Raw genomic sequence first — 22,540 nt, forward strand, 5'->3', positions numbered from 1 at the left:
AGTACATGCATGAGCATTCACTATGAAGGAACTTAAATTGATTCCTACCTACACTGAAATCTTTTTTTTTTTTTTTTTTTTTTTTTTTAAACAAGGATTAAGGCAGATGAATCCTCTCAATCTGGAATGTCAGTAAAATGACCAATAACAGATCATTGGGACCAGACTGTAAAAACTGTGCCCACACATCTAATGTAATGGAACTCAAAAAAGCTACACATAACAGTTAAGAGTTTCACAGTATCTTATCACTAAAAACAGATTCCATAACAAGGAAAAAGAATATGACCGATTTTTGAAAAAGGCTCTGGGGAGGACCTAAGAAATAAGAGATCAGTAGGTATGACTTCCACATCAGGTAAATTATAGAGGAAACTGCAATATAGATTAGAAATAGTAGGCACATAGATATAAACAATATGCTGGAAAAGAGTCCGCAGTATTTTTTGAAAGAAGTAATGCCTCATATACTGACAAGGTTTTGTGAACAATTAAACTAGCATGAAATTAAGAGAGACCTGGTTGATGTCATGTATTTGGATTTTCAGAAAGCACTATTAAATTGTGAAATTCAGTGTAATTGGGATGCGTTTGAAGGCAAAAGTTTGCATATTTTCAAAAATGGATTAAAACAATTCTGGCAAGAAAAATCCATCCGATATGCTGCATCTGTCTCAGAAGGGCACCAGAAGCTGAGAAAGTAAGCTGGAAACAGACAGAAATACCACCACAGGCCTGGCTACTTTCTTAAGCTTCTTTCAGAAAAAACTGCTACTGACATCTGAGGACAGGAAAGTGAACTAAACAGAGTTTTTAAATGAATTTTTCAATCAAAAGCTCAGATCAAACAAACTTTACCACTGACTGGTTCTGTTTGGATCATGTAGTCATGGTTGTTGCTAAAAACATATTTGGATATGGGGAGAACAGAAGTGGTGGAAATTGCACCAATATACAATAAATCAACACTGTCACAGAATTCAGAGCTTTCTAATAGAGTTTTGGTAAAGCTGTTCTTACAGTCTTCAAGACACCAAACATAATGGTCATGAACATCTGAAACGCCATATGTAGGGAAACTATTTTTAGTGGAATGATTGCAAAGGTAATCAGAAGGGTGCTATAATTCATGGCTGGAATGAAATATAGTACATGTATATGCATTTGGATATTGGAAGAAAGAGTAGAATTCTGCACATATACAGCAGTCCTGCCAAAGAATTTAGGGCCTTTTTTGCAAAAGTAAGTCTTATTGTACCACTGCCTACAGAGATTAGAAGTTAGTAGAGAAGATAAATTTTACTTTTAGTATCATGTTCTTTCACTCTTGATTTTTGTGAAAAGAATCAGCACACCGTAGAAACAAAGAAGCCACAATGTGTGAGCACAGTGATGTAAAAACAGAGAATGATGGGGGATATCCCACAGCCTAAGCACTTCTACAATAGAAATGTTATGAAAGTTGCTTAGAAAGTAAAATAAAACAAGAAATATACATTTCTAAAAAAAATAAAATAAAAAAGACATCTTACCCATGGAAAGTAAGTTTTAGTGCTTATAGGAAAAAAAAAGTGACAAGACGTATTTTGTCTGATAAATTTGTTCTGATCTGACAGGCTAGCCGTTCTTCATGGCAAATTGATCGAAAAATCCCGATAATTATTTTTGTATATGCAGTAATTACTACACTCTTCTCCAGAAACAGTGCATTAATAGGACAATCTCAGTTAAGGACTCTGAAAAGCAGGCTATTCAGAAAACAAAAATCAAACAAAATTTGTAATTGTTTCCATTCAGTATATTATTATGTCCTTTGATTCTAAATAAGAACACACTGAAACACATAAGCAAACTGAGAACAGTAAGCATTATAGAAACAATACTAAAATTATAATATATTAGGTGATGCTTCAAACAGTCATTAAGGCAGTTACCATTTCTTCCCAAGAAGTTCCTATGGTCAGCTTAAAAATGGCCCAGCTGTAGGCATTCAGACCCTTGTAGATGAATCAAACACTTTTTTCATCAAACAACAAAATAAGCATAAATATAAACATCCCATGTTCAACCAGGGAAGGTAGGTTAGTTGATCTCCTGACTTACAAGAGGTAAACATATTTTTCTGTGATTTTTATATCCTAATGAGACCTGTGTATGTTAACGCTTTCTGTTCATGCTCCATTTACAAATCCATTTACAACATTTTCATGTGCACACTTACTACTTAAAACAAATGCAGATCGCATTTTTCAGAACAGGCTCATTCAGTGTAATAAATAAAGCTGTGCTCACAGGGCAGAACAGTGAAACATCTGTATCACTTACTGCTGCTGGTATAATTCTATATTCAAGGACTTATTGTTCCTGCTTCACACCCCTAACTTAGATCTTGATCCTGTAATTGGCATCCATAGAGGCATCCACAAATACCCAAAATGTCAGCTGCAATCAATACAGAAGCATTCTCAGAAATGAACAAAACAGAACCTCTGACTGCCTACACAGTTTCATATATTTTCATTTTGCAACCAAGTTATTTTTAACCTGCTCAGAACAATGTTCAGTCATCAATTTGGAGGAGAAGAAATCATTTTCCCTTTTATATCTATATATATTTGTGCAAGTGATGTCAAATAAACAATTTACTAAATTAAATATACTTATTGTGGGGGAAAACACAGAACAGCAACACTACATTCGCGGTGCGTTGGTGCCTGGTCTATTTACTAATCATGTTATACAGAGTGGGAGATTGAAACCACCAAAACACCAAAACCCACAGGCTTCATTTAAAATCTAAGTGATCATAAAGCATTATATTTCATGTCTGTCAGGAAAAAAAAAAAAGAGACACTGAAACTTGTTTTAGAATTTCAGGGAAGACTATGTAATTTAGATTCTAAAAAGTTCTTGATGTCTGCTATTCATATATCCCAGAAGTTCAGTAAATGGAGAACCAAAAACTGAAAATTAGTCAACTACAATTAGTGATGAAGAGATCAGTGTGATTTCCTTCCCTCTCCCCATCCCTCACCACAGTTTAACACAATACTATCAACATCACAGGCATTGGAATTCTTTCTTTACAAAGGAATGTTTATGTTTGATTGAATTTTTCAGGCATACCAGTTCTCCAATGGCTTTTGCCTTCCACAGTTGTGTACGTTTTTGTAAAGACAGAATAAAACTGCCACAAAAATTCTTAATGAATTGTATTTTATAACCTTCTTGTCCTCAACTTGTATATGTAAAAACATCAGAATCAAAGTACGTAAGCATATCATTACAGTACCTCAGGTGCAATTCTAACTCGCTCTCTTTTTGTTCTTCTATGGAAGGCAAGGAGAACTTCAGTTTACTCAAAGCCTGGACCAGATACATCTGCTATGTTTGGATTTTTCGTAAGAGCAGCAACCTGAAATCAAAAATAATAATTTGAGCATAGAACACAGAAGCATTTGTGGATTGGATCCAGTTTTTGAGATGCTGAGCTATAACAATTTCAGCTGATGTTAACAAGTACTATGATGCTCAGTTCTTTTAAAAAAAACAACAATTCTACACTTTAAGCCAGAGGAAATAACACCTTTTCAGTTAGTGATTAATACCACATAAATGACTTCAAGACTCTTAGTAGGTGCCACCTCATTTATTTGAAGTAGAATCTTAGCCTTTCCCTTATATAGTTCAGCTTCTTCTAGAGAAAGGGGAACTCTCATAACCTGAGTTACTTTCAGAAAATGTATCACAATTCTACAAAAACATTTCTTCTTTTCAAATTCAGAACAAAATAAAGAGTGCTCAATTCCTTCATTAAACTATAGCACCTAGGTTACATAAGAATGCTGTGCTTCTTTATGTCTCTCTAGAGCAGCACTGCTAACCGCTTCTGTCATTGCTATCTTACCTACTATTGCCCCAGCGCCTACTTTTACACCGCAATGCACGTAAATATTAAGTCTTTCACTATGGTCACTGTAATGCTTCATAGTGTAAAATACAATATTCTGTCTCCCAGTCCTGTAACTACTTTAACACTTCTGAAGACTGATGATCATAGTGTAAGTGTTGATGGATATCAGCATCCATATACCAGGAGATCAAAACTGATTTAAGCTTTCTTAAATAAACAAAAACAAAAAGAAGCTACCTGAATATGATAGCCAGATCAATTTCATTATCTCTTTATTTACTAAATATACTACAAATCAATATCAAAGACAGCAACACACAGGGAAAAAGAGTGAAGGGAAATGCAACCATGCACATATGAGAAAATTCATGCAGCATTATGACAGTCTACTGCCATAATAGCCCAGGGTATTTTTATTAATGAATGATTTTTAGAAACTTATTCTCAATTACTAAATGTTTGGCAGGATATTTTTGTTTTCCTTTGGGGAAAAAAAACAAAAAAAGAAGAGAGTGGTAAGCATATAATTTAGTATTGTAAACTGTCAATTGTTATTTCACAGAAATATATATGATATCCTATAAATTTTTCTATTGTTTAACTGATTCATTTAAAAAAAAAAAACTTTAACTTTATGCACTCTCATTTATAAACGGTCTTAAACTCTGGTATTTTTTAAAAAAGCACTGTGTTGATTTGCTTTTAATATAATTGTAAAAAATTCTCCAAACTTTAGAAGATCCTCATGCCAGCAAAAAAAAAAAAAAAATCCACAAACACTGAAGTATGTTTTCATTTGTTTTAGATTATTAAATAAGGATTAGTTAAAAAAAAACAAAACTCACAAAACGCACAAATATAAAAATAGTTATTTGTTGCCAAAACTTGGAAGAGGCTTTAAAAGAAAAAGAAAATTCGGAAAATTTGCATTACAATACACAAAAAATAAACTATATGTGCACTAAACAGCAACAACTGCTAGATAAAATTATGTGCCACAGTTCTTTTTCTTAAACAATACATATTAAGATCATAACCAAAAAAATGGGAACTCTCAAGGCCACTGTTTTTGAATTATACCTTTAATGCAGAGGGTTGAATTTAACTCCATCTAAAAAGTCACTTAAACTCTTACTTTTCCTTGAACCAGAACTGAACCTGAAGCAGTATTTTGACATTTGCTAAACCTGGCTCAGAACAAATTGAGTTAACCTGAAAAATTTGCTGGTTGCTATGTAAGTGCACATAAAACTGCATTAGTCAAATACAGAACAATTGCGGGGCGGGGGGGGGAATTTAACATTGCTTTTCTACCAACTTCAGCTTTATGTTTATGGAGTGTAAAACACATATTTTTTAGTCTTTTCATGTAGTAATCAAAAAGGTTTTTCACATACTGCCATGAATAACACACAGCCATTTCCTCGTGAACTTCTACATGCACAGATTATTTAGTACCATTCAGATTTTTTTTTTAATTCATTACCTAACTACAGGAAGGCCTCCTCCCAGCTTTCATGATGTACTCACTTCTAACTTTCTTCACTCCTACCCTATGTTAGGTAGGTCACTGAGAATAACAATCATTCCATATGAATGAGACACTTGATTACTCATCGTAACAGATTAAATTGCATTCAGAAAATATACTGTAGGTGTATACAAAAAAAGAAAATAAGACACAGCATGTTAATACTCTGCCTGCTAAAAAATAATTCAGATTCAAAATTCAAAAAAAGGGAAGGAGAGGTTAGTAGTTGTGTGTATACACACATATGCATGCTTTAAGAGAAAATCACTAAAGAACAGCAGAGATTAAGACCGTTTTGAAATACAAGACCATAACAGAAGTAGCTGGCAATGACTTGGTGAGTGCCCGAAGGGAAAGGAGATTCGGCGGGTGCATACATGTACAGAAGTACTAATTTGCAAAAAAGTTCTATTCATTTTCTCTATCAAATTATCAGCCAAATATTTCTTCTAGTGCTTCTTTAGAGCCTGTTTTGAGCCTCAGTACATACAGAGCTGGAGAAGATTTTAGGAAATCATACAAAACAAAATGACTATATTTGGTATGCAACGGGAAAATCTCATGCTCTCTGCCATCAGCTCCATCTCCAGATGATTTGTTTACAACCACTTACTAAACCATCAAAGAATAAATGCAAAGGAATAAATGAAATGCATACAATGAATAATCCTTTGATATAAGGCAATTAGGAAAAAAAAAAAAAAAAAAAACAGGAAAAAGACAAGTGCAGACAAATCTGAGGGATTTGCAGAGCTCAGACCTGAAAGATCATTGCTCCAAAAGGCATGTGGAAGAAAGACAAGTAGACTGAGGGGGTGGGAGAGCTTATGTTATTAAGATACTCCCTGAAGCCAATAGAATGAATGAATTGCATCCTAGTAATTTTCTGAACAGAGCCCCAGAGTTTTCCATTGCCTTAGCCTTGCTTCGTGTTATGGTCCCTGCTCTAGTGAGACATCTAAATGATAATTCCCTCCAATACTAACACATTGCTGGAAAATGTTCCCAGATTCAGAGATTAGTTTATGCTGGTTGCATCCTAGAGACATTCCCTGGAATGCTTTTAATGCACTGAGTAGCAAAGCCCAAAGAATATAAGCTACTAGTTGAAAAAGCTAGGGATTGGTTGAATACTCCTGACGTAGTAATTTCATGGAATGCTCAAATTACATGCTCATGCTATTACTGAGCACTTTTGACTCAAGGTATATGTTCCAGAAAAGAAGCAGTTTTCAGAAAAATATCGCTCCAAATTTATTGTGAGGCACTGAAGTAGCATGTTCAATTTTCTTTTTGTGCAAAATAAATGCTGATGCATCAGCATTAACTTTACCACTCCAACAGGGTTTAGTAATACAGGTTTGTCATACAAATCATTTCATATCATAAAACAGTTTTTTTAAGAATTATCTGGTAGTTAGCAGCCACAATAATTAACTGAAAAACTGAGAGAGTCCAGGTATGCTTAACTTAGTTTTCTAGAATATCCCAGGAAAAACAGGAAGCATCGCTCTAAAATGGTAAAACATGAAAAATATGGAAAATAGCAGACCGAACACAACTAGAAAAATTGTTTGAATGAAACCAGTGGGACAAAATTAATGTAAGCACCTTCAATCTGAATGTAAAGCACAAATCTTTTGGGTTAGGAGAAAAAAAAAACAAACATAAAAGTATTTTAACCAAAATGACTTACGAGCCTATGGTTCACCACACCAGTTTTCAATCATTCTGCCACCCTCCAGAAGAAACATGAATCCTTCTCAGATCAGTTGAGTGTTATGTACATATAACAATAGCACACATAATTTCTCCATATTTGCTTGACTTCCACAACTACCAAAGCATGCTGAAATGAAGACAAGATAATCAAGGAGAAAGGATGCATGATACAGATGGCGCATTAAAACCACCAACTGCTGCAAGCATTCATGGACCAGCTGCACAGTGCTGAGTGGTGCTTTTGGGCCTGTGAAAAAAAGCACCAAGTTATAAGATCATTCACTGTTACAGTTATAAGACAATCAGCAATCTTCTCGCATCTTCAGACAGAGAAGATTACGTTCACGGAGTTTCATGCTAAATATGACTGCCACATAATACTAATGACAACAAAATCAAAGTCATTTGACAATGGGGCAAAAGGGAACGAATACCCTCTGGAAGCTTCCAATCCCAGACTATCAGTCACCAGACAATCAGCTGGATATTGGAAATCTAAAGTAAATAGCTATCATCACATATAAAAGTCAGTAAAAGCATGACCTCCTGCATAGCACCGCAACTATAACATGCAAGAAAAAGAACATTTTAAGACAAGGAAATTTCTAAAATATGTTAGATCAAGAGGAAAAAGACGTGCCAGTTCTGCCTTCCCAAGCCAATCTTAAACATGAAAGAAAAAGGAGTGCTCTTTCCGTGATTAAAAAAGAATGTCACCTATATTACCATGTTTGGGCAGGAAGGTCCAAAAAGAAGAGTCTTCTAAAAATAGGACTTTCTGAAAACCAGGTGGCAGTTTGCCTGGAAAGGTCCATATTCAGTGGCAGAATTGTAATGCCAATATTCATGCTGAAATATGCTACCTTTAGCCTGCCATGTGAATTCTATACAATGTCCGAAGATGAGAAAGGAGGATTACTACTGCATAAGAAGGTGCACCACAACTCCTGAATACACATTTTATTGACTGAAAAGTAACTGGTAATGCCTTGAGACTGGGCTGGATCTTACAGAATTAAGCATTCCTGTTACTGTTACACATTGTATTTTACACAATATTTGAGACAAAGGATAAAAATGTTACCAGTAATATGCTGCATTTGGTAAGAATAAGGCTATGTTAATAAACATTGGCAGAGGGGAGTGTGGCACTGAGAACTGAACTGGGATTCCTCTGCAATATTCTGTAACATGCCTGCTCCCCGAGAAAAAGAATAAAGACTCAGTTCCATCTTCCAAGCAAATGTCAATCCCTCTTCCTTTTCTCCAGCACTGACATTCTACTGAATAGTCCTGTTGCGCTGATTCTAATGTATTATGCCTCCAGTCTCTGCTTGCTGACCAGCCTTTTTACCACTAGAGAAGTTCAGAAAATAATTTCCTAAGCTATTTCTTCCTCTGTCCTGATCAAGATCAGTCTTTCAGGCATCCGATACCTCAAACAAAGGCCACTGATGGAAAGCAAAGATTTATTTCATTCACCACATTAGACAAGAGGGGGAAGAAAAACCACAAGTACCATTACATTTTTCCTATGAGAATATCTTGAAGTTAGATCAGTTTGTTTCAGGAGTGGTCTGCCACCACTCTCAAGAGAGCTGTACACTACTCATCACAGCTTACAGCTACAGAAAGGCTGCTGGGAAAACTGTTGAGTAGCTGAGGGTACAAATGTAGAAATACTGCACTAATGATTGCTAAAATTTTAGAAGCAGTAGTGGCTACGGCTGCTGTATGATTCTCAGGGCAATCATGGCATAGAAAAGGCACCTGCTCAAAACAGTTCTAAAACAGCACAAGGAGGAAACCCAAGAATTGCTTTTTATACTATTCAGAATGCCAGATTACCTTCCAAATCTGACTTAAAAATCTGTCAGTTTGGTCAACTAGCTACTATCTGCCTTACAAAGAGTATTTTAGATTTCCAATGTATTTTATTTCTCTGATCTTGGTTTCAACATATTTATGTTTGCAATTAATTGATTTGTTAATACATAAACAGAAATTCTACCTTGTTGACCGAACACAATAGCTTATAAACAATTTCATGGGCTTTTTATGGCCAGCTAGGTTTTTAAGATGCTTTGAGAACTAATTCTCTTGTTTCCTTATTAGGTACTCAGAAGGACAACTCAGAGAAGTTGGTGGAGGGCAGCTATGCCAGGCCTCTACAAGAACGCAACAACAATAAATACATGCTACCTCCCTGAACTCCCTTCACCCATTCTTCAGACCATGTTGGTATCAAAAGTCCACTTGCTTTCTCTAAGAGGCTATATCCTCTGGCATACCCCCTTCAGTGAATTTGTTTTCACAGATGATACTATGGTACCTTCTTCTCAGTCTTGAGAGAAACCCTCCATCACTCACAAGGTAATAATGTTCCTGATATATTCCAAATAGGGATAGCATGAAACTGCATCACAAAGAGAATGGCATGGACAGCAGTCCCAGCATTTTAGTTTTTCTTTTTTCACCTCCTGGTGGAAGCCAAGCAAAACTGAAATTCGTGGAGAGAACAGATTAGATCAAATGTGAAATATGACATGAAAAGAAAGGCAGTTTTGAGTAAAGAGACCTAAAATAATTAACTCTCTATGGATCAAAACCAACCTTGGCACATACATCACTGCTATCTGTGAGCACGGTCTATAGCTATGGTCTAGCACACACACTGCTGGTTCAGTTTGTAATAGCCCAAACCTCTGCAATTACTTACAGCCCCAGTTAGAAGAGATATAAAAGACAGGATAACAGCAACAAAGGTCACCATGGGAAGTGTTTGCATATGTGAGAAGTGGCAAGAAAAAACATAAAATGGGTAGATAGATTAAATACAATTTTTTTCCCAGCCAGACTCTGATAGCAGAAAACAGTTCTGAATGTAGTTGTTATGCAATCTAAAAGTGAGCACAAATCCAATACAATCTGTAGGTGATGGAATCAAGTAACAACAGAAACAGTTAGTGAAAGGTATCCACATTGCTATATTAGTTATTTTCCTCAACCTACCAGCACTACCTAGACCTTATCTAGATATTAAGCTCAAATCAGCTTTCATCCACTGCCCAGTTTCCCTTAGTAGCTGCACATAAAACCACTGGCTAAACCAGTACTCCAAGCATTGCAGTCTCTACACCTTCACAAATCCTCTTAATTATCCTCCCACACAAATTGAACAGAAAAGGCAAAAAAACAGTTTCCTGCAGTTCTCAAACACAGTGTTCTTTCCCTGATAAAGAAAGTACTGTATCTGTAAGAGATACCTATGCTGCAGTTTACAGATAAATCAAGGCGATGTGATAACAGTATAAATTAACCATAGAAGTTAAACATACACAATCATATATGCATGTATTCATGCTTACACTTAAACCAAATAAAGTTCATCTTCATATTTAACTTACAATCTTTTTCTAGCAGCAACTACACAAGCAAGCTCTTATAACCAAACAAGAACATAAAAAAAGAAACTGTCAACCAAGATACAGACCAATCGTTATATTACCCTCTTGATGTGGTAAACGTTATATACAAGGGACTAGCTGGTTCTGATAAGAAGCCAGGTTTGCACATGTCATGCAAGTTCATCATATGTATTTTTCATATATTTCCAGGGCCTGGAACACAGATATTCCAGACACATTGGGGGGAAAAAAAAAAAAATAGAGCACAAAGATTACAGATTTTCCAGTTATCTGCTAGGAGTCTTTCAAAAATATATTCCCCACAAATCATTATTTCTATTCAGCACCAGCTGGTCACTTCTACCAACAGCAAAAATTGGGAGGAACTATTTAGCAGGATTACCCAGTTCTAGTTCCATGCTATCATGGAAGTATCATGTGCTACTCAAAAGTCAAATTGGCTATTCCTGTCTAGCAACTTTACACAGCCTTTCCACGAACTGCTGCCTCTAATCTGAGTTGATTCAGTTAATTAATCCAGCAGAAGAACTATCCACCTTTTTTGCTGGGTTTGTGAGATGAATCAGTTCCCAAAGACATTCAGCAGGAGTCAGAGCAAACTGAAGTGAGAGCAGGGCTGGAGATGGCGAAATGGAACCAATCCACTTCAGCAACAACAAGCTCTTACACTGGCTAACCCAGTTGCACAAAACCTAATCGATGCTTGGAAAGCTACCTCTGTAATCTTTGTTGTCTCCTGCCCATGAGGTCTTCAAAACTATTATCATGTCATTGTTTTAAATCCCTCATTTTCTTTTCTACCATTCATTAATTCTTAAGCTAACAAAAAGTACTTCAAGAGTTGTGATTACATAAATAGATCATAATAATTCAGAGCACTATTACAAGTACTTTAGATCTCTTTAGCTTAATTCACAACCATTACTGAAGTTGGAGGAACAGCAAGAGCATCTCATCTGCAATAAATTCACTTTGAGCTGTTGGTATATTAATTGAAGAGTTCGAAAAACTCTCATAACTTTCTTATCCTTACCATAATTAACAATGTTAATGATACTGATAATAACAGCCTTTCCTAAAGTTGCATCAGAAAAGAATAATGCTATAACATGCTTGGATGCCATGTTCATACCTGAATTCATGTTTCAGTGAAGTTCATTTCATGCTGTAACCAACTTTTCAAAAAGAGAAGAGTTACTATTCTTCCAATATTTATCTTTAATTATTCATTCATTTATCTAAATGGATATTATAGTCCCTACAAGGACCTTTAAAAGCTTAAGAACCTTTAATATTAAGTTTTTAATGCTTTTCATCATTTGAGAGAACCTAGCACTGGATTTAGGTTATCCCAGCGCACACAATAGTTTCGAGCCATAATGGCCTAGTTACTTACAATTCTCACAGAGAAAAGCCTCACAGAGTAAGGCCTATGCCCAAGGCTTGTGCATGACAAATACATGCAATATCTACAACTCAGATACAGATAAAAGGGGCTGAGACTATTACCACAGAATAAGGGAAAGAGCCTTGTACTTGAGGCAGAGGATATATTATATATTTATTAAAGTTTTTCTCTTTTTAGGGGGGAGAGGGAAATGGGTGCAAGGAGAAAAGGAAGGTGAAGTGGGCATCAGATTGACCCAATTAAGTCAATAACCTGACACAAAAAAGGCATTCTTAAACCGGATCAACAAAACATCCAGCAAAGGACCCAAAGGCTCTCTTGTGAAGTTTGCTTTTTCCAACTGACAAGCATTTGTCATCAAAAGAGCAGTTTTCAGTTACCCTTAGGTAGCACAGCTCTTCATCTAGTTTCTTTACAGCTGTCTAGCTATTGTCTCAGGGGAAGCAACAGCGCAGAGGAATAGAAGCACTTACTTACCAGCAGTAATTACTGTTCAGATTAATACTTCTAGTGACTCTTCTTCCTCACTTTCATTTTGAAGCCTAGTTAATCCTCTGGAAGTAGAACAGGGGGAAAAAAAAAATCAGTTAATTTTTAACCTTTTTTTACTTTATCCATATTTTTATCCTTTATGTATTATATGCAACATTCAAATGATGCATACACACATTCTTATTAAAAATATTGGTCAGAATTTTATATGATTTGTGATTAGACAACTCGCTTGTAGCACAACTTTTATGAAAACAAAAATAAACACATGTGAACCAACTGTTTTTATACTGAGGTTCAAAGAATAAAAAAGTAACTGCCTGTTTCATTGCTCCCCCCCCCCCAAAAAAAAAAAAAAGGTAAGTCCTCTGTGTGGCTGGGAAAATAAACTCAGGAGGTGAAAGAGAAAAAAAACAGTTGATTAATCCTTGGGATAGACAAAGTCACGCTTTAGGAGAAAACACTGAGGAAAATTATAGGACCAAGATCCTAATACCTAGTCCCAGATGCTAAAAATAGGAAACTACTCAAACTGAAATAGTTGCCAAATGGAAAAGAACAGGCTGTGCCTTTAAACCAGATGTAAGCAAACTACCGTGGTCTGTACTACTTGCTTATTTATGTTTGTACGTAACATAGTATACTTCAAAATAAAATCTTACTTTTAGGGTATTAAGGCATGGGGTTATTATACGATGTTACAAGGGTGGCCTCACTACTTCAGAACAACTATATACTAGTGAAGTATGTGCTGATTGTTGGCCATGTAGCAGGAAAAGAAAACAAAAGCTGCAAATAGTCTTCAAAAGAGCAATAAGTAGGATGTTGAAAAAGTTAGTTTGTGAACCTGACTTCAAGGAAGGGGACAAAACTGAGGAAGCCAGTGAAAAGAAAATAGGAAACCAATTAAAGTAACAGTAGTACCAGGAACAGGAGTGAGGAGAAAAAGACAATAAATGCTTCCAATAGTTGTCTTTCACTGCAATTAGAATTCTGGCAAATTAGCATTATTTTTGAAATGAATGTTATTAAGTGATTTTATATTTCCAAGAGAAGCTTAGCAGCTGTATTGCCGAATGAGCAAGTTCAACTGGCAACCCTAAAAATCTCACAGGTAGCAACAGAGCGATAAGGACTCAAAGAAAGGACAAGACTGTATTCTGTACATTTTTATTTATGTGATAAATTATTTAAAATAATCAGCAACTACAAGGCCAGAGCCCATGAACTTCTACAGAGGGAATGTCTGGGGGAAAAGAGGGAGATGGCCTGGTTTCATTTCCACTTGAAATGCGTAGTTTGGCTATACTTCAGCTAAGGTGGCACACTAAAAAGGATACAGCTTTTACTGCAATAAAGAATCTCAGAAATGCAAACAAAAAAAATACAACACTGTTACCCTGTGTATAAGCAGTAATATCAGGTTTTCTAGCTTTCCAGTAAAACCAAACTAGCTCTTTTATTGCACCTATCATCAAATTAACTACACCACTCATTTCACAAAAATGAAGAGGTGAAGCTATCAGCTGAATTCAGGCCAGTCCACACACCTAGCAAAACTGAGGACAGAGCCCTCCTGTTCCAAGAGCTAGCCCTATAGTGTACCCACTAGAGCACTACCTAAAATAAGTTACTTTTAATTTTATATGAGTCATTGTGCTGTATCTTCTTAAACCTCCATGTTCATAACCCTAATAACAGATAAAAATAGTATACTATGTGAAAAAATATATATATAGGAGACCAGATTTTGACAGACTGGCTCATAGTAAAGAAAGTAGAAATGGTAAAATTTCATGTAATGAAAAAGATTATTACTAAAAGTACATGTTGATTTACCTGTAAAGAAATAGAATTATAAGCAGTACCAAAAGGTCAGAGTCCCACTGGGCCAGACAATTTACCATGCCTGCCAAAAAGCTAACCAAAATTTCCAGCTGAGGTGTACTAAAATAGATAAAAACACAGAGAACAATGAAAAGAAAGCATGTATATTTGGGGGATTTTTTTTTCACACTGACACACAAATCAGAGTGAAGTAGCTACTTAACAGTTGTTGACAGAGTTGAGGAGGAAAAAAAAAATGAAGTTCCAATGTTTTTTGTATCTTTACTCCATGCAAATTTTTCTACAAAGCAAGTAACTCCAGTGAGCAACACAGCAAAGTAATACACAAAAAAGTAACAAATGCCTTACCAAAGTCAAGATGCAGAAGAACAGCAAATTTTCTTCTTTCCATAAATCTACGGCTATGTGGGGTTTGTTTTTTTTTTTGGGGGGGGGGGAAGATTTGTATAAAATCATAACAACTACTGTAAAGTGATTATCTGTTCCATTATCTCTCTAGGAAACTTGGGAGGGGTTCAACCTATTCCAAGTCATTTAAAATTTAAGAACTACCAGAAAAATAATGATTTTCCAGCCTAATGTTGCTAATGCATCCACGGCAACTGAAGTCTACTTATAACATAAAAATTACGACTACTTTAAAAGTCCCTGCATTTGTTTTTCAGTCACCTCAGCAAGATTTATAAATATTACTAGATTAATTAGACATTGGTGCCTTCTAGATAAGTCTGCCCCTTTTGCCTTTTACAGAAATATTTTTGGAGATAAATATCATGACCTGACATAACAGATAGGAAACTTTGGTTACACTCCTGATTCTAACATTGAATTACTGGACGAACATGGACTAGTCACTACGTCTTATTTTTATAAGAAATGAATATATGTATAAAAATATACTCTCGTAAAAGAGTCCAGTACAGCCTGGACTGTTTAATCCAATCTCCTGCATTACAAGAACCCATTCAAGAAAAGTCCAAAACATTTCATTAATACTTTTCATGAAATTTAAATGAATTTGAAAAACACACAAAACTCAAATGTACGTACAACAGCAAGAGAACAGAATGGCAAAGATGCCAACCACATCACAGGCCTCTGAAATGACAGGGCGTGCGTTAGATGAAAATACCAGCGTGGCCTCAGGAAAACAAGGGAGAGAATACAAAAAGCAAATACCCACTGCCCCAACTGACTATGGCAAACGGATTTAAATTTGAACATGGACACTAGACCCATATGGCAGGCCAGGAAAATTTTTCCAATACCACATGACAAACCAGAACACCTTACTCAAAATCCCCTCTTTAGTCAATGGCAAATTGCCTCCGCTTCACAAGAGCATGGAAGAAACACCAGAACATAAATTATGCATCAAGAAAGGGGGGGGGGTGTGGAAATCATTATAAATATTCCCTCCTGTTCTCTGCAGGCTACCAAAAGAAGTCCTGAAGAACAGAATTTGTAAAATTAAAAACATTATGACAAATAGTCACATCTTTTCCTAACTCCTTTATCCCTTCTCAGAGATTCCAGTTAATTTAGTACGAAGAAATCTCATACACTCATCTTTAATTTCCACCTCCAGGATCTACCTTACCATTCTTTATATAAATGTACCAATGATCATCTTGAATCACTTTAAGTTCCTTTCTCTCCATTTCTGATTTTGTAAAGCTATTTCAAGACCTCACCCTACGCTTTTTAAACAAGATTTGTTACTATATTATATTTATTGCATCCCTTATATGGGATCCCTTACATATCCCCTAACTTTAGTTCTTCTCTCTCCCATATACTCCCTAACCCTTAACAAGAGTATGATTATTCCTTCCCAAGCTTTATTTTGCCAATTTTTCTTTCTTTCTTCTTTAAGAAGGCAAGTTCAACTTTAGCATAAGCACACTAATAGTTCTTTTCTTTCCAAATGCCTCAATCTTTTCTGAGTGCCAGCGTGATCAGAGCTATATACCATGTCCCAAATGCAAATTAACCAATTCTTTATTGGCTGGTCCTAACAATCTTTTCTAAAAGCTAGAAACCATCTTGCATGTCTTAGAATCACGTTACTCACACACAATCACAGCATCTGAGAAGGAAGCAGATGAGGATCTGGGTCACGCAACAACCACCTCACTTTTATTAGCAGTCTAGTTATACCAGACGTTCTTGTTAGCACTCAAGTATGTGACTTTGCCATTTTTTATTATTAAGCTTAAACCATTTTCTATTACTCCGGACACACAAACCATCCTCTATTACTAAGTGTGATAACCTTGTCTTGGCAATTTCAGAAGCACACAGACTGTTTTTGCACCAAGGTCACTAATTTGCTCATTTCTGTGCTGGCTCTATTGTTTCAAGCAGCTGGCATAGAAGTGACTAAAACTATGTTAGGAAAAATACTAAAAGGAAAGAATTAGTTTATTCCAGCAAGGTTTTTTTTTTTTTTTCATTTTGTTTTAACAGCTAAAATGTGACAGTGAACATTTGGTGAACAAAAAAAATTCCTTCTGCAAACCAAGTAAAGCTTAAAACAAGTGTTTTCCAGTTTAAAGACAAGAGAGAATGTGGTTTTCTAATGCAGAAACAGTTATTTAGTTGAAAAACTGAACTTCATTTCTCATGTCCCCACAACTTTTCTGGCTGCTATCAACATTATTTGCAGATACTAAGAAAATTTCTTTAAACAAATGTGGAAAGAAAATAATGATCCAGGGGAAGAGAGGAGAGAGATAGGTAACCTAAAAGCAAGTATTTCAGTCTAAGATTCCTTACTGCTAAGAGCTAAAGAAAAACTGTAATACAGTTATTCCATAAGATGTAAGGATCAAATACAAATCATCTAGCCTCTACAGCACAGAGGAAAAAGGCTCTCAAGAATCAGCCGTTATCCAATAAAGCGCACAGGATTCATTCTGCTTCTCTGCTTAGTAGAGAAGGCTCCCCTTCAGGCAAGCTGACCTGACTACTGCAGGTGTGAGAAGGACACAAAATTGTTCAGTAAAATTCTACTTCAATCAACCAAGATGCATATTTGGAAGCATTATATCTCCTGTCAAAGTCCTCAAAACCAGCTCTAAAAGACAGGGCTCACATCTGTTTCTCCTTATCAAACAGAACTTTGCCACTTTGATGTTGTTCTTCGAGCATGCCATTCTCAACAGTACAAATAGCAATTAGGTGCCAAATTCAATATCATAAAGTGCTTATCCTTACTGGAAGAAAAAACAGTTGCTATAAGGTATAACATCACTTCATCATATTGAAAACTTCATACATAACAGTTTCTTAAGGCACAAACCAAAAACAATACACAAGAACAGGTCAGAACAGGGCAATCCAGAGATTTCTTTTACGGACATTTTAGGGGCCAATCTAAGAACTAAGTTATTGAATAACAACCCCAATAAAAAAAAAAATTTAACCTATTTGCTTCCTAAGAGCAGGTCAACCCAAATGTAATAAACCAACAGAGCATTTTTCCTTCTGGCCAGACACTGCTGTTCCCTTAAGCTCTTTCCTGCTCCCTTTCTTCAAAACACATTGGCCCAACCAATTGACTCATTTTTCCCCTTTATTTCAAAAATACAAGATCCTGACACATCACAATATTTCTAGAAGACAGGCTTCTATTGTTCAGTACTCCCACCCCTATATTTTTAACTCTACAAAGTTTCATCTATGCTATAATGACATTATATTACCATATTACACACTTGCATTTGTCACATTCAGGGGAAATCTGGGAAAACACACCAAACACTGGACCTCATTTAGCTGCTCTCAAATCCAAGAAAACGTATGCTGTGCTTCATTTCCCACGAGTCCCATTTCTCCTCGGCCATGTGAAGTGCCATCTGTGCTTCGCAGCCTTGCAAGCTAAAAATCTGTTGTCATTCATATCACTAGTGAGCAAATTAAAGACAAAGACTGTTCGCTTTCCCAGACAAGGAAATTTAAGTGGATGAGTGTTTTGAGGGACTGTGGGACAGATGATCTGTCTCTTTTTGATTCTTTTGTTTTGGTTTGTCAAGACAGCTAATGGAATCATCCAAAACACAAGATTTAATATTAATGATTAACAGAATAGGGCTTTCAGGAAGCACATCACAGATGCAACTGAGTTAACCTCTAGCTGGTAACTGAGCTGACTACTGGTTTTGAGAAAGTGAACCTAAAAGTTTACATCTACATCAATATCTAATGCCTGAAACTTTCCCAGGCACTGAAATGTAAATCATCTTGTTAGAACAGGCCCTGAAATACTTTTGGTCAAGGCCAACTGCACTCTCCCAAATAACTCCTGGGAACAGTCTGAAGGTCGTCACAAAGCAGGGAAAACTTTCAAATGGTGGTGTGCATGCAGCTACCTGTTCTGAAGGCTGAGAGTTTAACAGAATGGACAAATGTCATTCCACGCCAGCTGGCCTCAATACCAGAGAATGGTCCTAGGCACTGTTCACTTATTAGTGCTGATGTAGCCAAAAAGGATTTGAAACTAAAACAGCTTAAGAAAACAAAAAGTAAGTGCATACAAGTCTGGCAGAGTACACAAAACTAAGAAAAGAGAGTGCAAAGGAGGAAAGTAGTAACCCTCTTCAGAAACTTAAGCCCCCTCCCTCTCCACCTCCCCTACTCCCCCCCCAACTGACCCCCAAAAATTTAGAGGCAATGAAACTACACAGGGAGTACACTCTTTCTAGACACAGGCAACTGAAAGAAAAGACTGAAAAGAAAAGCTATCAGGAAAGTCAAATTAAGAAAGCTGTTAAGAATACAAACAACATGAAGAAAAAAATTGAAATGCTGGCAAAACCTGTTCTCTTGAAATAACTCGTGTTTTAATTTGAGGAAGGAGGTTATTTGTGCAATACAGCCTCATGATTATTTGTTGCACTAATTAGAGCAAAAGGGAAGGGCTATCCAGCATAGGAATACAATGCTGGACAGCCCCAGGAAGAAAAAAAGCTAAGATGTAAATCAGCAAGCTTCACAGAGGAAGAAGGACAGTACCATGCATGTCACTGAAAAACAACAGTTATACTGAAAACACAACAAAAAGGAATTTGACTGTAAGCCAAAGAATTTCCATTTTGTTTCAATTTTATATTTATATAGAAATGCTAGTGGTCCTTGTTATTAACTAAGGGATTATTTTAAACTGGAGGATTTAATTTAGCCTAGTTAATTTCAGATATAAAAGGAGATTCATTTTTAAAAATTAAAGATATACACACCTTACTACCCACTGCAGCTACCACTACAAATATCAAAGCATAGGTTACTCAGTCTTTGAAAGCCAGAGAAACTTACATTAAAAGGAAAGTGAACACACAAAACAAGTACCAACATCAACAGAATTACTAAGAACCTTTATGTATGTATTAAAACAATTCATATAGTGTCAGGTTCAAAAAAAAAGAAAATAGCTTCATCTTTTGTGCCTTAGACCTTGGTATAATGCATTCCATGTTCCTTCCTCTGTCTCATTTTTTTCTTCCTTCTTAAAAAGTAAGTACTTCGAATCTGCCCATAGCGAGCACACAGTTTGATATTACCGCTGAGGTTATATTAGGAATGCATATATAATTTCATCTTTCATTTGAAGTTTTTCAAACAAGAACCAAATAAAAATCATAGCATTTTCTTCCAAAATCTACCAAACAGCTTCAGTGACTCTGCTTTTATTAACCAATTTCTCAAATCGCAGTAAGGTGACATTAACAAGACTGTGGTCAACTTCAGCGCTGGTATTCAGAAGCTTACTAGCAGCTGTGCAGATTTCAAAGACAGCATCAATTTCACAGTGCTGCCATTGCTGCTTCGTGGCAAGCTATGAACAGCTGCAAACAGCGCTCGGCATCCAGGAAACAGGGAAAAGGATGACATGCTCCTTCCCCTGCAGCTAGACAGAGCTGCAGCTTCACATTCATTGGACACATGCTAATCAAGGTGGATCTTCAAACAAAGGTCAAGAAGCACACGCAGCAGAGATTCCAGCAATTAAGGAAGAAGTGATCAGGGAATCTTCAGTAAGATACTGCCCAGAGAAAAAATCTGAAAGACCTTGTCAAAATCTGTTTGTCAGGTGCCTGACAGTGCCTGATAATGAAGGAAGCTGAAAGCCTGTACTGAAAGTGGTTAAGCAGGAATGCCCTTGGCTTGAACATTACACATATCATGCCCTTAGCCTGAATATTACCCCCCAAAATTATGGAATTTATAAGTTTCTGTACACCAGAGGCTGCTGAGGCTGTCTTTGAGGCTACTCCTCAGTACTATGCACCAAGCTTTAAAGTCTACATCTCAAGGAAAAAAAATAAATAAAATAATCAGGCACTAATGCTAAGGTACATTTTATTACAGAGGTTTCAGGTCTTTAAAGTTGCTCTTTTTTGCAAAATATTTTTGTGACATGCCTTTACCTTGAGCGTACATCACCATAAACACACTCTAATAGTGTGATATTAAGAGATGACTCTAAACGTATGAGTGAAGGTTCCTTCTGATGTGGTTTGTTATTTTTCCTATCTTCCACTTTCACTATCAGTTGGGTAATTTTGAGTTCCCTTCTTATTCTTTTGATGTCTAATTTATGATGGAAATTTTAGAAAATTATAGATATGTAATCCCTACTTAGTGGTGAGAAGCAAATATCATTTTTAAAGTTACATGCTGAGTTTAATCCATCTAAATTTAATCTTTTTCTCTCTTTCACCCTGCACTGTATGAAAGAAAATAAATCAGCTCACTGCAATGAACTTACTGTGTATTAAAGAATCTACAGTTGAGAGTTCCTCATTCATCTCTAAAACATGTACATATTGTTAGTACATCAGGTTTCCCTATACTATCCAATGACCATGGTACAAGCTAAACTTGTGTGACCAGTATTACATTAGAGGATAATTTTGTTTTCATACAGCAAAAGACTACATGAATTACACCAATCCTCTACATTTTCTTCCACAACTTAGCCATTTATCACTCTTTTCTACAGCAGTCAAGAGCTGCTGGCAGACACCATACAAAGAGGACAAGGTGGTACTCAAACACCAAAGAATACAGATTCATGAAACTGGGTTTTCGGCTGAACCCTGAACACAGTAAGAGAACAGTAGAAAAGGAAAAGTGCTACATGGAAAAACATAGGGAAGCATGAAAGAAAAAAAAAAAGCATTGAGACAATGTAAAAAAACACTGACATGCAATCTTAAGTCTGGTAAGAGCACATTGTGTAGTAGTTTTCATTATCAGCATAGTTATACAGAGATACAGTTTGACAAGAGTGCTGCCCATCACTGAACTCATTGCAGAGCCTACTGGATAAAGGAAAAACTTGTCACTGTGCTTGGTAAGCCTCCATCAGGAAACAGGAAGTCTAAAGCTAAAAAAAAGAAAAAAAGAATAGATAAAAAATAGCAGACAGACAAAACATTTTGTTGGGACCCAGACTGCATCCTCAAGAAATGATGACTCTGTCTTCAGAATATCTCTATTCCACACGCTACACACGCTCACCAAGTAACTGTCATGAGTGTTTATATCTTATTCTACAACAAACACATGTAATATGTGCATCTTGGGGAAGACAGGCCCATGCAATATTATAAATGACATTACAAATTACAATTACAGAGACAATAGTCCATTTTGGTTTACCACATTTCAACATAAACTTTTCACACTGATCTATGTGTTACTAATACACCACAAAAAAATTTCTTTACACTGATTACCCTGAATACTATCACACTGTATTTTTTGTTTTGCTTTTTCCTTATTAGTTCATACCTAACTGTGCACACCTGGGACTGTTCACCTTCAAAATACAATAAACCTTCACACAGCACATCTGAACACAGCTGAAGAATTCTCAAATGGGAATTCACAGCTCACAGCACTTTTTCTCTATAATCACATTCAACCAAGCATATAAATACAAAAAATGCCATAATCTAAAGAGACCACAGAGCTCCTGGGAGGACACAAGGTCTAGAGGCCCTTCAACACTGGGTGATAGCAGTTGAAAATATCACATCAGCTTGGTTTTTATCAAGCAACAACCAAGAAAGGAACCATGCAAAAAAGCATCCCATGCAGAAACCAGGTAATGGGACACAATCTGTTTGCATGAAGTGTCAAAGCACTTCTGATTTCAGAAAGCACTGTTAAAGCTATTACTTATTTTAATA

The 22,540-nt window shown here is 36.1% G+C and overlaps 1 protein-coding gene across 2 annotated transcripts in view; it reads right to left on the reverse strand.

The window, feature by feature from the left end:
• Nucleotides 1-22,540, reverse strand: part of FUT8 (fucosyltransferase 8) — a 124,136-nt gene that overhangs the window by 91,053 nt on the left and 10,543 nt on the right. For both annotated transcript variants that reach the window (XM_067296331.1, XM_067296330.1), the window contains exons 2-3: nt 12,480-12,556; nt 3,293-3,415 (exon numbers count right to left, since the gene is read on the reverse strand). The gene's annotated coding sequence lies outside the window, so the exon portion shown is untranslated. The remainder of the gene's footprint in view (nt 1-3,292; nt 3,416-12,479; nt 12,557-22,540) is intronic.

The sequence above is a fragment of the Apteryx mantelli genome, chromosome 4 (genome assembly GCF_036417845.1).
Source record: "Apteryx mantelli isolate bAptMan1 chromosome 4, bAptMan1.hap1, whole genome shotgun sequence".
In the NCBI taxonomy this organism is placed as follows: Eukaryota; Metazoa; Chordata; class Aves; order Apterygiformes; family Apterygidae; genus Apteryx; species Apteryx mantelli.